A 16,372-nucleotide genomic window follows, 5' to 3' on the forward strand; every position below is an offset into this window, starting at 1 on the left:
GTCTCAAGACCCTGCAGTTGCGCAATATGTTGTAAATAAAAAGAGTATAAATGTGACTATAGTCGTGTTTTGTCATGTCTACAGGGCTCTAATAATGCTTTGTTAATTTTAATCTGAAAAAAATAATTTGTCTACCCACCAACTATATGTGGTTTCTTAAGTTTTTATTATTTGCCGTTTTATTATTATTATTATTATATTTATTTAATACTGATTTATTTTCTTTATTCTTGATTTGTTTATTTATTTTTCATCTTATTTTGTGTAGAAAAATAAAAATTAAGATATTTGAGAACAGTGGAATGTTTTATCAGAGCTTTTATTGTAGAAAATCGGAACCAAAGCACTGAAAAAGTTTGTATATTTTTCTGTTTTTAATAAATGCGTTTTTTTTTTTTTTTTTTTGGAAAACCCTAGCTCCAGTGGCCCCCAGGTAAAATGAGTTTGAGACCTTTGTTTTAGAGTAAGTGATTTTTGAGCCCCCCCCCCCCCCCCCCCCCCACACACACACACACATGCTCACAGCAAGCTATAGAGTGCGCCAGAGAATAGCTATTAGTGTAACTGTCAACAAAAGCTGCCACAGCGCCAAATGATGTTGCCTTCAGGTGACAAGACATGAGATTGCTGTAATAATATGAAAATAGCATGTTAAATGTTGCAGCTCGCATGGAGAAATTGGATTGGTGGCCATTGCAAAGATTCAGTCAAATACTATTCTTCTATCAGTGTTTTTGGATTAGAAATATTTGCATACGGCGAGTGGGTGCTTGAGTTTATCATCACAATCCTTTAGTTGAACTTTAGTTGAGTCGGTGAATTGAAATGCGCTGTTTGAAAAATATCTACACTTAAAGCAAAGCCTGAGGCTTCAGCACTTCAACTTCGTCCGAACTGATGCTTCCTGTGTGTTTATAAGAATGAGAGTCCCTGAACGTCATCGGTAGCATTCACAAAGACGCATAAGCGTGCATGCATGCAGCCCTGCAGCCCTGCTCGTGATTCATTCTTGCAAAAAAAAAAAAAAACATAAAAATATATGAACATACAGTATATGCTTAGATCTTTTATGTATTAATTAGATGCATTATGAGCCTGCATTAAAAATGGTTCAGGTTTAACAATGTTTGAATGTCAACCCTCCCGTTTTGCCGGGAAATTCCTGTCGCCCTCCCATTGAAATAGTTCCCATTAGGCCATTTGACTGTTTTTTTATTGGACGGTGGTGCACAAGAAAAGCATTTTAATAAAAAAAAAAAAAACAGGAAAAATTAAATAAATTACAGTAATTTTACAAGAATAAATTTTTGTTGTAATCTAAAAAGAAAAATAAATATTCAAGAAAATATTTAATATTGTGAAAATCAAAATAATATAGTTGTTAAATTAGGTTGGTATAAAATTTGAATGTTACAAGAATCAAGTCGATAATATGGGAATAAAGTCAAAAAATTATATGAAACAGTCGGAATTAAAAAAAAATTATATTTAAATGTTATTGGAATATAGTCAAAATATTAAGAAAACAGCCAAAAAAGAAAAAAAAAGCCAAAAAAAAGCCAAAAAAGAAAAAAGGTTGTGTTAACATGGTGAAAAAAGTTTTGCAGTTTTATATGTGATATTGTGAAGAAAAATTATGGCATTTTAATAGCAAATATACATGTGTAAATGTTACACAATATGAATATCAAATATTAAATATGAATTCATGTTAATATTAAACAAAAATCTGTTTTTTATTTATTAAGTTGTAATTTCTGGAAAATTAGGTCGGGTAAAAATATATTTTTATAATATTATATATTTTGCAACCTTTCATTTTTCAAACATTTTTCAGGATGTGGAAAAAGTTTGGACACCCCTGCTGTAAGACATCTTGAATCTCAGTATCCCCGACTGTTAATTTGTTTCTCATTTTTTCCTGCATGGGTAAAGACCAAAATTTTGCTTATCTTTTCTCATTTTCTTCTCCCTACTGGTAATTAAAGTACACCAGTAAAATAACACACGTGTGCAATTGGGATGTCCCTGAATGTAAATACACTTTATAGCAGATGGAGTATAAATACACACACACGCAATCCAGAGTGTCCCCAGAGTACATTTTATGAATGCGCTGTAGACAGGGACGTAAATTCTGTTAGGATTTATTGCAGATGGGGTTATGGGTGTTAGAGCCCACTAACAAACAGTGCCTTGAAACACAGACATGTATCACTGAGTAAACACATCACTAGTGTGGATGGCATGGCAGCATGTTTACATTTGGGATATATATATATATATTTTTTTTTACCACCATTGCATACGTTTGGGTACATTTTTATTAGTTCATTAACTAGCCAATAATGGCATCACAAAAAAACAGCAGAATTGGGATAGTGTGGCTATCAAAATGTGGATATTACTGTATATACTTAGTTCCTTGTTAGTTCTTCATTAGTTCCTCAGTAACTACTCTAAATTAACGTGCCTTAGTTCCTCGTTAGTTCTTCATTAGCTCCTCAGTAACTACTCTAAATTAACATGCCTTAGTTCATTGTTAGTTCTTCATTAGTTCCTCAGTAACTACTCTAACATGCCTTGGTTCGTTGTTAGTTCTTCATTAGTTCCTCAGTAACTACTCTAAATTAACATGCCGTAGTTCGTTATTAGTTCTTCATTAATTCCTCAGTAACTACTCTAAATTAACGTGGCTTAGTTCCTCTTCATTTCTTCATTAGTTCCTCAGTAACTACTCTAAATTAACGTGCCTTAGTTCCTCGTTAGTTCTTCATTAGTTTCTCAGTAACTACTTTAAATTAACATGCCTTAGTTCGTTGTTAGTTCTTCATTAGTTCCTCTGTAACTACTCTAAATTAACATGCCTTAGTTCGTTGTTAGTTCTTCATTAATTCCTCAGTAACTACTCTGAATTAGCGTGCCTTAGTTTCTCGTTAGTTCTTCATTAATTCCTCAGTAACTACTCTAAATTAACGTGCTTAGTTCCTCTTAATTTCTTCAGTAGTTTCCCAGTAACTACTCTAAATTAACGTACCTTAGTTCCTCGTTCGTTCTTCTTAGTTCCTCAGTAACTACTCTAAATTAACATGCCTTAGTTTGTTGTTAGTTCTTCATTAGTTCCTCAGTAACTACTCTAAATTAAAGTGGTTCAGTTCTTTGTTAGTTCTTCATTAGTTCCTCAGTAACTACTCTAAATTAACGTGCCTTAGTTCCTCTTAATTTCTTTATGAGTTCCTCATTAACTACTCTAAATTAATACACCTTAGTCCGAGCATTAGCAAAAGTTGGCATCCTTGCTGAACAGCCACCTGACACCGAGAGATGAGGACTTTGATGGATTTGTGGGAGAGGATTAATTAAAAATACAATGTTCAACCAGTCCAGGGTGTACCCCGCCTCTCGCCCAAAGACAGCTGGGATAAGCTCCAGCACGCCCGCGACCCTCGTGAGGAAAAAGTGGTAGAAAATGAATGAATGAATGTCCGACCAGTCCAAGGTGTACCCTTCTCTGGAGACCGCATATTTTAGCATAAAATGCTCCAATCATAGAAATTTACAACATACTACTAAATAGAGTGAAGATAACCTTTTGTTTGTTAGTTTTTCAATTTTATGGTGCTTTTAAGTGACTTTTTTGACATCCGCTGAAGCGGATTCAAAATGTAATTTTGAATTGGGTTCGTAACCCCATTGAGTTAAACGAAATTGTTGATGGCCAATCTACTTTGAGAAATTGTCAATGTTCTGCAAAAATGACCTCCATCTTGTGACAGGTTGTCGGCTTTCTTAATAACAACGGCAGTCACTACCACGACTTCCTCTATTGAACGGCGGTAAGTAATGAAAATGGTGTGTGTCTGCTTTTGGCTCTCCGTATCGATTCTCTCGGTGGTGAGTAACTTGGCTCCAATTAATCCTTATTAGGCCCTAGGGAAAGCGGGATGACGGATATTACAATATTTGCTCCTTTTTGGGGAGACGACGACGTAATATAGTAGGTTCACTCGTCTGTGCAGTTGTGAGGAACCTGTTGAAGCAAGCAGGCGTTGTTGTTGATTAGAAGTGACGCCGGCATCAGGCTAACAGGGCAGAAACATTTATCTGGCTAACAAAGCTCTGGCAGGGCTCCTCCACTCGGCTCTCCTAATGCTTTACGACACTGTCATTTAAAGATGACGTATTACAGGCCAAAGATTTCTCTTGCCAATATCCCCCTTCATCACCCTGACACACACACACACACCCACAGCTGTTGAAAAGACAAAACTAGTTGAATTAATAACATTGGCCAGCATACATAGTACAGATGCTGTCACTGTTACATCTCACCCAAATAACTCATCTGTTTTATTGTCTCTTTATGTCACATGTGTGTGCATCGGGGTGTTTTACAGCAGCGTGAAGACAAATGAACAAAATCCGATATGGCGTGAGGATGGATGGATGGATGGATGGAGAGAGAGAGAGTGGGAGAGAGGGATGGATGGATGAATGATAGATGGATGGATGGATGGAGGGAGGGAGGGAGCAATGGATGGATGATGGATGGATGGATGATGGATGACTGGAGGGAGGGAGGGAGGGATGGATGGAGGGAGGGAAAAAGGGAGGGAGGGATGGGATGGATGGATGGAGAGAGAGAGAGCGGGAGGGATGGATGGATGGAGGGAGGGAGGGATGGGATGGATGGATGGAGAGAGAGAGAGAGCGGGAGGGAGGGAGGGAGGGAGGGATGGGATGGATGGACGGAGAGAGAGAGAGAGAGCGGGAGGGATGGATGGATGATGGAGGGAGGGAGGGAGGCAGGCAGGGAGGGAGGGAGGGATGGATGGAGGCAGAGAGAGAGAGAGAAAGCGGGAGGGATGGATGGATGGAGGGAGGGAGGGATGGGATGGATGGATGGAGAGAGAGAGAGAGCGGGAGGGAGGGAGGGAGGGAGGGATGGGATGGATGGATGGAGAGAGAGAGAGAGAGCGGGAGGGATGGATGGATGGATGATGGATGGATGGATGAGGGAGGGAGGGAGGGATGGGATGGATGGATGGAGAGAGAGAGAGAGAGAGTGGGAGGGAGGGAGGGAGGGATGGATGGATGGATGAGGGAGGGAGGGAGGGAGGGAGGGAGGGAGGGAGGGAGGGAGGGATGGGATGGATGGATGGATGGATGGATGGATGGAGGGAGGGAGGGATGGATGGACACCCCTATTATTTACTGTTTTAGTAAAATCCACTACCATTATATTTACAGCAGCGTGAAGACAAATGAACAAAATACGATATGGCGTGATGATGGATGGATGGATGGATGGATGGATGGATGGATGGATGGATATCCCCCTTCATCACCCTGACACACACACACACACCCACAGCTGTTGAAAAGACCAAAGTAGTTGAATGAATAACATTGGCCAGCATACATAGTACAGATGCTGTCACTTTTACATCTCACCCATAACTCATCTATTTTATTGTCTCCTCACGTCATGTGTGTGCGTATCGGGGTGTTTTACAGCAGCGTGAAGACAAATGAAGAAAATACGATATGGCGTGACGGAACCCAAGGTCCCATCACGTAGCACTAATTGGACACAAGCATTACTTATTCACAAACATATTAATAATTGATTAATTAACAAGAGAAGGAAGCATAGTTGGCAGCAGAGATACAGCGTACAGTTTCCATAGATACACACTTGGATGAACGTCGGCATATACAGTACCTGAACCCAAGACCTATTTTACCACATTATCTTGGTTTAGGCAGTAGAGTAGGATGGTAGTTTTTATTTGTGCATCACTTTTTGTGGAGGACCTGATACATTACTCATCTAAATAATATACCAAAAGGGAGGGAGGGAGGGAGGGATGGGATGGATGGATGGAGAGAGAGAGAGAGAGCGGGAGGGAGGGAGGGATGGATGGATGATGGATGGATGGATGGATGGATGGATGGATGGATGGATGGAGGGAGGGAGGGATGGATAGATGGATGGATGGATAGAGAGAAACAGAGAGAGCAGGAGGGATGGATGGATGGATGGATGGATGGATGGATGGATGATGGGTGGAGGGAGGGAGGGAGGGAGGGAGGGAGGGAGGGAGGGAGGGAGGGAGGGAGGGATGGAAGGATGGGATGGATGGATGGAAGGAGAGTGAGGGAGAGAGAGAGAGAGCGGGAGAGAAGGATGGATGATGGATGGATGGATGGAGGTAGGGAGGGAGGGAGGGAGGGAGGGAGGGAGGGAGGGAGGGATGGGATGGATGGATGGAGAGAGAGAGAGAGAGCGGGAGGGAGGGAGGGATGGATGGATGATGTATGATGGATGATGGATGATGGATGATGGATGATGGATGATGGATGATGGATGATGGATGATGGATGATGGATGATGGATGATGGATGATGGATGGATGGATGGAGGGAGGGAGGGAGGGAGGGAGGAAAGGAGGGAAGAGGGAGGGAAAGAGGAAGGGAGGGAGGGAGGGAGGGAAGGATGGGATGGATGGATGGAGAGAGAGAGAGAGCGGGAGGGAGGGAGAGAGGGAGGGATGGATGGATGGATGATGGATGATGGATGATGGATGATGGATGATGGATGATGGATGATGGATGATGGATGATGGATGATGGATGGATGGAGGGAGGGAGGGAGGAATGGATGGATGATGGAGGGAGGGAGGAAGGGAGGAAGGGAGGAAGGGAGGAAGGGAGGAAGGGAGGAAGGGAGGAAGGGAGGAAGGGAGGAAGGGAGGGATGGATGGATGAATGATGGATGGATGGATGGATGGATGGATGGATGGAGTGAGTGAGTGAGTGAGTGAGTGAGTGAGTGAGTGAGTGAGTGAGTGAGTGAGTGAGTGAGTGAGTGAGTGAGTGAGTGAGTGAGTGAGGGAGGGAAGGAGGGAGGGAGGGAGGGAGGGAGGGAGGGATGGATGGATGGATGGAGGGAGGGATGTGACACCCTTATTATTTAGTGTTTTAGTAAAATCCACTACCATTATACTGTACATTAAGAGATAGAAATGTATGGCGGCTGGTGGTGTTGCTGTAGTTACAGTTCTCCCTCTGCTCCTTAGAGGAAATAGCAGACACTAATCACATTAGCTTCCTCTGAATGCAGAATGATAATTAAATCTTAGCATGAGCTAACCCATTTACCAATTTATAGGCCCAGTTGGTTGGGTTGGGACACCCCGTTGAAATGCAGAGGAATGACCTTTACATTGGGAACAATCACATGTTTTCTTTTTGGTTTGTAGCCATTTATGGCTCAAGAAATATTTGGAAACTTCAACTTATAATAAATGCAAAAAAAGACAGCAGACCATTGGGCTTTTTCAACAAACTGGAAAAGATAGAAGAGAACATCTTGGCTACTGAATGTTATTATTCATGATTTTATTGCTTGTTTTTGATAGTGTTTTACTGTTCCGCTGGACCCCTATGTTGTGCTGTAAATCAGGGGTCTCAAACACGCGGCCCAGGACACTAGTTTGAGGCCCCCGCCTTGATATGAAAGTTTAATGTTAGTGCGGCCCGTGCAAGTTTGATATGGATGCTGTATGGTATCATGTACCCAGAAAAAATTATTACGTTTGATTAATGTTCATGTTAAAGGTTAAATAACTGTTAATAGTTATCCTCCCTATCCGTGTGGAAGTGGTAAGTTTTTGGCTATTTAAGTTTAAAGGAAATAACTTGAAGGCTACCGTTTAGGTTGCTAGCTCTCTAGTTTGCGAGTTAGCATGTGTCTCAAGACCCTGCAGTTGCGCAATATGTTGTAAATTAAAAAAAAGTATAAATGTGACTATAGTCGTGTTTTGTCATGTCTACAGGGCTCTAATAATGCTTTGTTAATTTTAATCTGAAAAAAAATAATTTGTCTACCCACCAACTATATGTGGTTTCTTAAGTTTTTATTATTTGCCGTTTTATTGTTATTATTATATTTATTTATTACTGATTGATCGATTTTCTTTATTCTTGATTTGTTTATTTATTTTTCATCTTATTTCGTGCAGAAAAATAAAAATTAAGATATTTGAGAACAGTGGAATGTTTTATCAGTGCTTTTATTGTAGAAAATCTGAACCAAAGCACTGAAAAAGTTTGTATATTTTTCTGTTTTTAATAATGCTGTAAATTGTTTATAGCACAAGTTCCATGTGAAGTGCATGCGGCATGTCAGTATAAAAATGTGTTTTGGTCGGGTGCACAGAGCGTGTACAACTAAATGCATACAGCCCTGAAGACAGAGCTTTGTATCTTGAAAAACAACACACATAAGCGCCCCAATGACTGAGACAGGCCTAATTCTAAAGGACAGCCTGGTCTAAATACAAAGGCTGACCCACATTAGATGATGAAGTAATGATGGTTTCTCATGTCAAACCACCTCACCTGGTTTATGACCTTCATAGTACATTATATAGAGAAAGGTATTAGAACAGGGGGTCTACGGGGCATGACATTGGGAGAAAACATGGAGTTGGTACCCTTCTTTGCTGCGATAACGTCTTTCACTCTGTAAAAACTTTCTATCGCTAGAGTTTGGCGGATCAATCAAAATCAAAACAAAGTTTTTGTTGAAATACATGTTTATTGTTTACAAACACAAACACAGAGATATAAAAAGTAAACACAGTAAGGCTTTGTGGACTTTGTGGCTTTGTGATGTGTTTCCATAGTACAGTGGAAAATCGGTTGTCATGATGAATCTGATACAAAGGGTTCATCCAAAACCGAACTGAAGCAAAACCGTCATAATTATTTCCATTGGAACCAATGTAAATCCAATGTGGGTTATTTTGAGTAATAAGAAAATGTTATTGAGCAAAGAACTACACAGTCAACGACTGATGACATCATTAACAAGGGCCAATGACTTGCTGTTCTGGTTTCCATCCTAACAGCAAAAATGGGGCCGAAATTGTTCAACTTGTACATCAATGATATCTCCAAAGTAACGAAAGACTTAAAGCTGGTATTATTTGCGGATGATACCACTGCTTTTTGTTCTGGAGGGAGTACAGACGAAATCATTAGAAAGGTCAGAGAAGAAATGGTCACACTAAAAAGATGGTTTGATGATAATAGATTGTCCTTGAACCTAAGTAAAACTAAAATCATGCTGTTTGGTAACAGCAGAAAGGACACGCACCAGCAAATACAAATAGACGGTGTGGACATTGAAAGGATGAAGGAAAATAAATTTCTGGGGATCACAATAGATGATAGAATAGATGATGATAAATATGAGCTGGAAACCTCATATTACAAATATACAACATAAGGTGGCCAGAAATATTTCAGTATTGAACAAAGCAAAACTTAACCATATCTTACTTATTGTGTGGAAATGTGGGCTCATAACTATAAAAGCAATCTTCACTCGCTAAATGTACTGCAAAAAAGGTCAGTAAGGATAATTCATAATGCCGCCTACAGAGAACATACTAACTCCTGCATTTCAGTATGTGGAATCAAACTATGGAATGGATTGAGTAAGGAAATCAAACAATGCACAACGATGAGCCAATTCAAGAAACAATACAAGCAGTTGATGTTTGCTAAATACAAGGATGAAGAGTCTTGAACCAGTCATGATGTGCTATATATATCACTATATTGACACTTACTATGGTACCCATTATGTCATTGGATGGTCATATCACCTCGTACTTCGGTACAAGGTACATTATTAAAAAAAACAAAAAAAAAAACAAAAACAAAAAAAAAACTTAAACTGTATTATGGAAAGCAGGAAGTGAACAAATCTAACAGTTACTGATTGTAAAAGTACCAGATGGAGGGGTAGGATTTAATAAGCTTTGCTTCTTCCTACTCCTTTTGGACATGTGGAACTGGGAACTGATTATGTTAAGTGTGCACCATGTTGTATGCTAACCGGGAAATGTAAGGTAACTTTCCAACATTAACCAAAAAATACACTAACTGGGGCATATGTTAACCAATGTAACATCACACCACATCAAATTTACTCTTGTTCTGTCACACAGCAATTAAAAAAATGCTCACTCAAACCTCGATACATGACTCACCAACAGAACATACGTATATAATATATATTATATATATATATATATATATATATATATATATATATATATATATATATATATATATATATATATATATATATATATATATATTAAATAATAAGAGCTACAGTTATCATTCAACCTTTTTCTGTCACACTGAAATGATCCCTTTTATTGATCCAGATGAGAAAGAGCCAAGTATAAAAGAAAATAGAACAGTTTTCCATCAATGTAATGGGGGGAAAAGCATGGATACAAAATAATAGCATGTAGGAAAAAAGTACCTTGTCCTATCTTGTATCGCCTTAAGTCGAGTGGCGGATGTGAATTACGAGAAGCAACAGTGACTCAAATGAAATGGGTTCCTTGAGAGAGGCGGAGTGGCTATTTGTCTCCAACCCCCAAACGAGCCAAATCTAAGTAGAAGATCAATACTGATATCTTTAGGCTTCTAACTGCTCCACTAATATATTATCGATGTCTGGGTTTCAGCGGATTGAATTTGGACAGTGAGTAGTTGTTCATCTGGAGAAGCAGCCTCATACTGTAGATATGAAAGAATGGCACAAAAAATATTCACCGTACATGGAGCACATCCAGTCGGGAAAAGAAAAAAGGTATTAAAAGTCCAAGGAAGATGAGTAATGATAGTACTGTAAATCAGTGGTCTCAAACACGTGGCCCGCGGGCCAAATGTGGCCCACAGGACACTAGTTTGAGGCCCCTGCCTTGATATGAAAGTTTAATGTTAGTGCGGCCCGCGCAAGTTTGATATGGATGCTGTATGGTATCATGTACCCAGAAAAAATTATTACGTTTGATTAATGTTCATGTTAAAGGTTAAATAACTGTTAATAGTTATCCTCCCTATCCGTGTGGAAGTGGTAAGTTTTTGGCTATTTAAGTTTAAAGGAGGCGGCACGGCGGTCTAGTGGTTAGCGCGCAGACCTCATAGCTAGGAGACCAGGGTTCAATTCCACCTTCGGGCATCTCTGTGTGGAGTTTGCATGTTCTCCCCGTGCATGCGTGAGTTTTCTCCGGGTACTCCGGTTTCCTCCCACATTCCAAAAACATGCTAGGTTAATTGGCCACTCCAAATTGTCCAAAGGTATGAATGTGAGTGTGAATGGTTGTTTGTCCATATGTGCCCTGTGATTGGCTGGCGACCAGTCCTGGGTGTACCCCGCCTCTCGCCCGAAGACAGCTGGGATAGGCTCCAGCACCCCCGCGACCCTTGTGAGGAAAAAGCGGTAGAAAATGAATGAATGAATGAAGTTTAAAGGAAATAACTTGAAGGCTACCGTTTAGGTCGCTAGCTCTCTAGTTTGCGAGTTAGCATGTGTCTCAAGACCCTGCAGTTGCGCAATATGTTGTAAATAAAAAAATATAAATGTGACTATTGTCTACCCACCAACTATATGTGGTTTCTTAAGTTTTTATTATTTGCCGTTTTATTATTATTATTATATTTATTTATTTATTACTGATTGATGTTTTTATTCTTGATTTGTTTATTTGTTTATTTTTCATCTTATTTTGTGTAGAAAAATAAAAAGTAAGATATTTGAGAACAGTGGAATGTTTTTTTATCAGAGCTTTTCTTGTAGAAAATTGGAACCAAAGCGAAGTTTTTTAATTTTTTTGTTTTTAATAAATGCGTTTGTTTTTTTTTTTGAAAACCTGATGCGGCCCAGTCTCACCCAGACCCGAGCTCCAGTGGCCCCCAAGTAAATTGACTTTAAGACCCCTGCACTGGACCAATTCGAAGGGTTTAATTTGACATGTCGACGATGGAGGGTGATGCGGATGGTTATCCACAGCAGAAATGGAAAATTCTCACTTATTTGAGAAAATGACATAACTGCTAAATTATCGTTTGGACATCATTAACTTGCCTAGTTCCCCCGTTTCTCTTCAGAGTGCTATGAGAGTGCTGTAATTCCACTAATGGAACGCTTACGCCGTTCAGCCCCAGCATTCTGACAGTGACTGATGCGGCTTAATTGCGGCATAAAACGGCCAATGGTTCCTTAGCTTTTGCTTTATACAGCATAAATGTAGCTCGCGGTGCTGGAGCTATCATAATAATAATCAGCTGTGTTACATTTAAGTACATCCTGTTCGGTGTCATGAAGGGGTCGTGATGATTAGTTTTGCGCAATTGTGCTGAATCAGGAAAAAGGAGGCACCATTTCATTGCATCACTATATGAAGTACTGTAGATGTCATGGGAATTGTTGTGACTGTTGCCTTCCCCCCCGCCCCTCCCCCTCCCCATCATATACTGTATACTTTCGCCACTTTACACTTGCGGAAATGTATAAATGAATAAAGCATGCTGTTTTGTTGTTAGCTACAGCATATTAGTCATCAAAAATCATCAATGCATATTGAAGCAAATGTAAAATATATAGGAGGGGCACTTAAACAGGCCAGAAATACTATTAACTAAATGCTAAAGTGTAAAAATAAGTCTTAAGTCGGCACTTTTCTACTAGCACACACAAGAACAAGCCTTATTTATGTCTTATCTTATTATGTTGTGTAATAGGAGTGTGTTATTTCGTGTGTTTGATGTTATTGCATATCCAAAGGGCTCTAATAATATTAAAAAACATATTTGGAAGGTCCCAAAACAGGTTTACTGTGCTCTCACTATGAAAATAATCAATTTATAAATAAAAATCCTACTTAACTCACTTACTTAGGGTCAGGTCCGGAACCAATTAACTGTGAAAAAACATGTTTAAATAATTAATTAAAAAAATAATTAAATAATTAATTAATAACTAAATAATTAATAAATAATTTTGTTTTAGTTTACACAATCTGAACAGATTTCGATGAAATTAATTGTTAAATCACAGGCCAACTAATTACAGTGGTACCTTGTTCATTTTTGGTAAATTATTACAAAACATCAGACAAAATCTGACATGTATGAAAAATGGAGGCATAAATCCAAAAAATCCATCCCAGAAACCCCAAAATATTAACAAAAAAAACTATTTTATAGAGAATAATTATAGTTTTACATGTGAAATAATTACAGATAATGAATGGATGGAATCTCTTGTTTATGCTGACTTTCCGCACATCCTGGCAAGATCGAATACAATAGTGTTTTTAACATTCTTAATCAAATTATGAAAAAAATAACAATTTATAAAAATTAATACAATAAATTGAAAAAAAAATTATATTAGGAAAGCAGGAAGTGAACAAATGTAACAGTTACTGATTGTTAAAGTACCAGATGGAGGGGTAGGATTTAATAAGCTTTGCTTCTTCCTACTCCTTTCGGACATGTGGAACTGGGAACTGATTATGTGATGCATTCAATTGTAATCTGATGCATGTTCAAATGAAATAAAACCATTACCAAATTACTGGTACTCTTTTTGGCCCCATGGCAGGTTATTTAGCAGTCGCACTCAATTAAAAAATGCACTGACGATGAGTCAGTTAAACACTTAAGGTGCTTTTTTTGGGCACTTGATTCCTCGAAACGGCAAAGTATTGGGCAAATTGATTAGTATTGTACAAAAACCCAGTGAGTGTTTTTTTCAAAAACAGAGACAAAATTATGACAGATATGTTCTTAGAAAACCAAATTCATATGAAAAAACTACAGCGTTTGAAAATCAAGTAACCGTTTAATACCGTCTCAACAAATTCAGTGTAGTCACTATGCAATAGCAACTGAGAAAGCCTGTGTGGTGTTTTAATACAATATTTGTCAAAAGGGTCGGGCTGATCGTAAGCCAGCACTTCCATTATCTCTGATTGAAAGCGAGGCAGCGCACACGGAAAGCATTTAAGTTTAAAATTCTTCTCTGAGCACAAACCCACACACACACACACACACACACAGAGTAAGGCCAATAGTTGCAGGCTCCACCAGGCTGAAGATAAATGACAATGGAGAGATGACGTAGTAAAGGGAGCGTTATTTCAGTCACACTTACTGAACGGTTGTGCTTGGTGAACCCAGATGCCTCATCACTGTCATCTATAAGTGACTGTATTGTGTCCAGTGTGTTAATAAAACCTGGACTGGTCTGTCTGTGTGCTAGGAAATGTGTTTTAAGAGGCCCGTGCGTTCAATCGGGATGTCACTTCAAGGCTACACTAAGTGAATAATACCCACGTACGTCAGCTTGTATGCGGTACTGAAATATAACACACTCACGAGTGACCTGTTTTGCTTTTTACACCTAAAATGTTAGGATTATACATTCAAGATACAGGAAAGCAAGATGGAGTATACAGTATGTGTGTGAATGAGAGGGACCCAAGTGGAAGAGTGAGGTTACAGGGAGAAGAGATACAGCAGGTGGAGAATTTTAAGTACAGTAAACCTCAGATATATCGGATTCAATTGTTCCCACTGGTTTTGTCCGATATAAGCGAAATCTGTTATATGCGTATACCGGAAAATGTCCGTTTTACGCATATATCGGATTTATATCCGGTATATGCGTAAATCGGATTTTATCCGTTATAAAAAGGCACTTCCTTGACTATGTTTCCAATGTACCTGGACTGGGCAATGAAAAGAGACGTAAGGTAATGAGAATTTTACTTTATTGGACTCTGAGCATAACAAATTGTTAATTAAGCTAGGCCCTGTTACGCCCGTCAGGCCTACATTATTTCCAATAGTGAGGTTAAGATCTCATTCACTGCTCTGCTAGTATTATTGACGTCACTCACTTTTATATTTGTCCTAAATCTGGCCACGATGCGGCCATCCGATATATGCGAGGGAAATTTAATGGAAATGCATTTGAACGGGACTGGAGATTTTGTCAGAAATAGGCGAAATCCGTTATAAAAAATCCGATATATGCAATGAATTTTTATTGGAAATGCATTACAGAAAAATCGGTTCTTTTTTATCTGTCCGTTGTGAGCGAATTTCCGATATATCCGAGTCCGATATATCCGAGGTTTACTGTACTTGGGGTCAACAGTTCAGAACAATGGAGATTATGAAAAGGAGGTGACTTTCAAGCAGACTTTATTAGACTTTATTAGAAACCCAGTAAAGTAAATATGCCAACACTGACTAGTTTTGTTTTTTAATTTTGGTTATGTCGACAATATAGAGTACATCAGTCGGCCAGTCCGAGGAAAGTTGACATAAAACGGTTCCGCTGTACTAGTTTTTTGTTTAACACGCCCAGCAAAAATGTGGAGGTTTAACTTCGTCAAACATTTGTACAGGATGTGCAAAATGTTGTGCAAACATGGCGACACAGGGAGTGCATGGGGAGGAGAAAGAACAGCAGTAATCAAGGCTGAGGCGTTTGCTTACAGACGGATGCAGGTTGGTCTTGATAAAGTGTTGCTCTCCTGCTGAGCCACCAAACTATTTATAATCAACACCCTGGCAGCCTCAAGGCAGGGAAGAGAAAACTGCTGTTCGTGCTGTTCTTTTTTTTCCTTTTTTTTGTTGGACGCATGGTTAAGGAAAGCAACAATTGATATGTGATTTCACATTTTAAACATGGATTCTCAACTGTTGGCTTTCCAGTGGGTTACAGGTCTTAAATTGGACCCATTATGCTTGGGGGCGACTGGAGCTCGGGTCTGGGTGAGACTGGGCCGCAGGTTTTCCAAAAAAAAAAAAAAAAACAGATTCATTAAAAACAAAAAAATGTAAAAAACTTCGCTTTGGTTCCAATTTTCTACAAGAAAAGCTCTGATAAAACATTCCACTGTTCTCAAATATTTACTTTTTGTTGTTTTGTTGTTGTATGTTACTTTTTTATTTTTCTACACAAAATAAGATCAAAAATAAAGAAAATCAATCAATCAGTAATAAATAAATATAATAATAATAAAACGGCAAATAATTAAAAATTAAGAAACCACATATAGTTGGTGGGACAAATTATTTTTTTCAGATTAAAATGAACAAAGCATTATTAGAGCCCTGTAGACATGACAAAACACGACTATAGTCACATTTATAATCTTTTTATTTACAACATATTGCGCAACTGCAGGGTCTTGAGACACTTGCTAACTCGCAAACTAGAGAGCTAGTGACCAAAACGGTAGCCTCCAAGTTATTTCCTTTAAACTTAAATAGCCAAAAACTTACCACTTCCACACGGATAGGGAGGATAACTATTAACAGTTATTTAACCTTTAACATGAACATTAATCAAACGTAATAATTTTTTCTGGGTACATGATACCATACAGCATCCGTATCAAACTTGCGCGGGCTGCACTAACATTAAACTTTCATATCAAGGCGGGGGCCTCAAACGAGTGTCCTGCGGGCCACATTT

The sequence above is a fragment of the Doryrhamphus excisus genome, chromosome 9, assembly GCF_030265055.1.
Source record: "Doryrhamphus excisus isolate RoL2022-K1 chromosome 9, RoL_Dexc_1.0, whole genome shotgun sequence".
NCBI lineage: Eukaryota > Metazoa > Chordata > Actinopteri > Syngnathiformes > Syngnathidae > Doryrhamphus > Doryrhamphus excisus.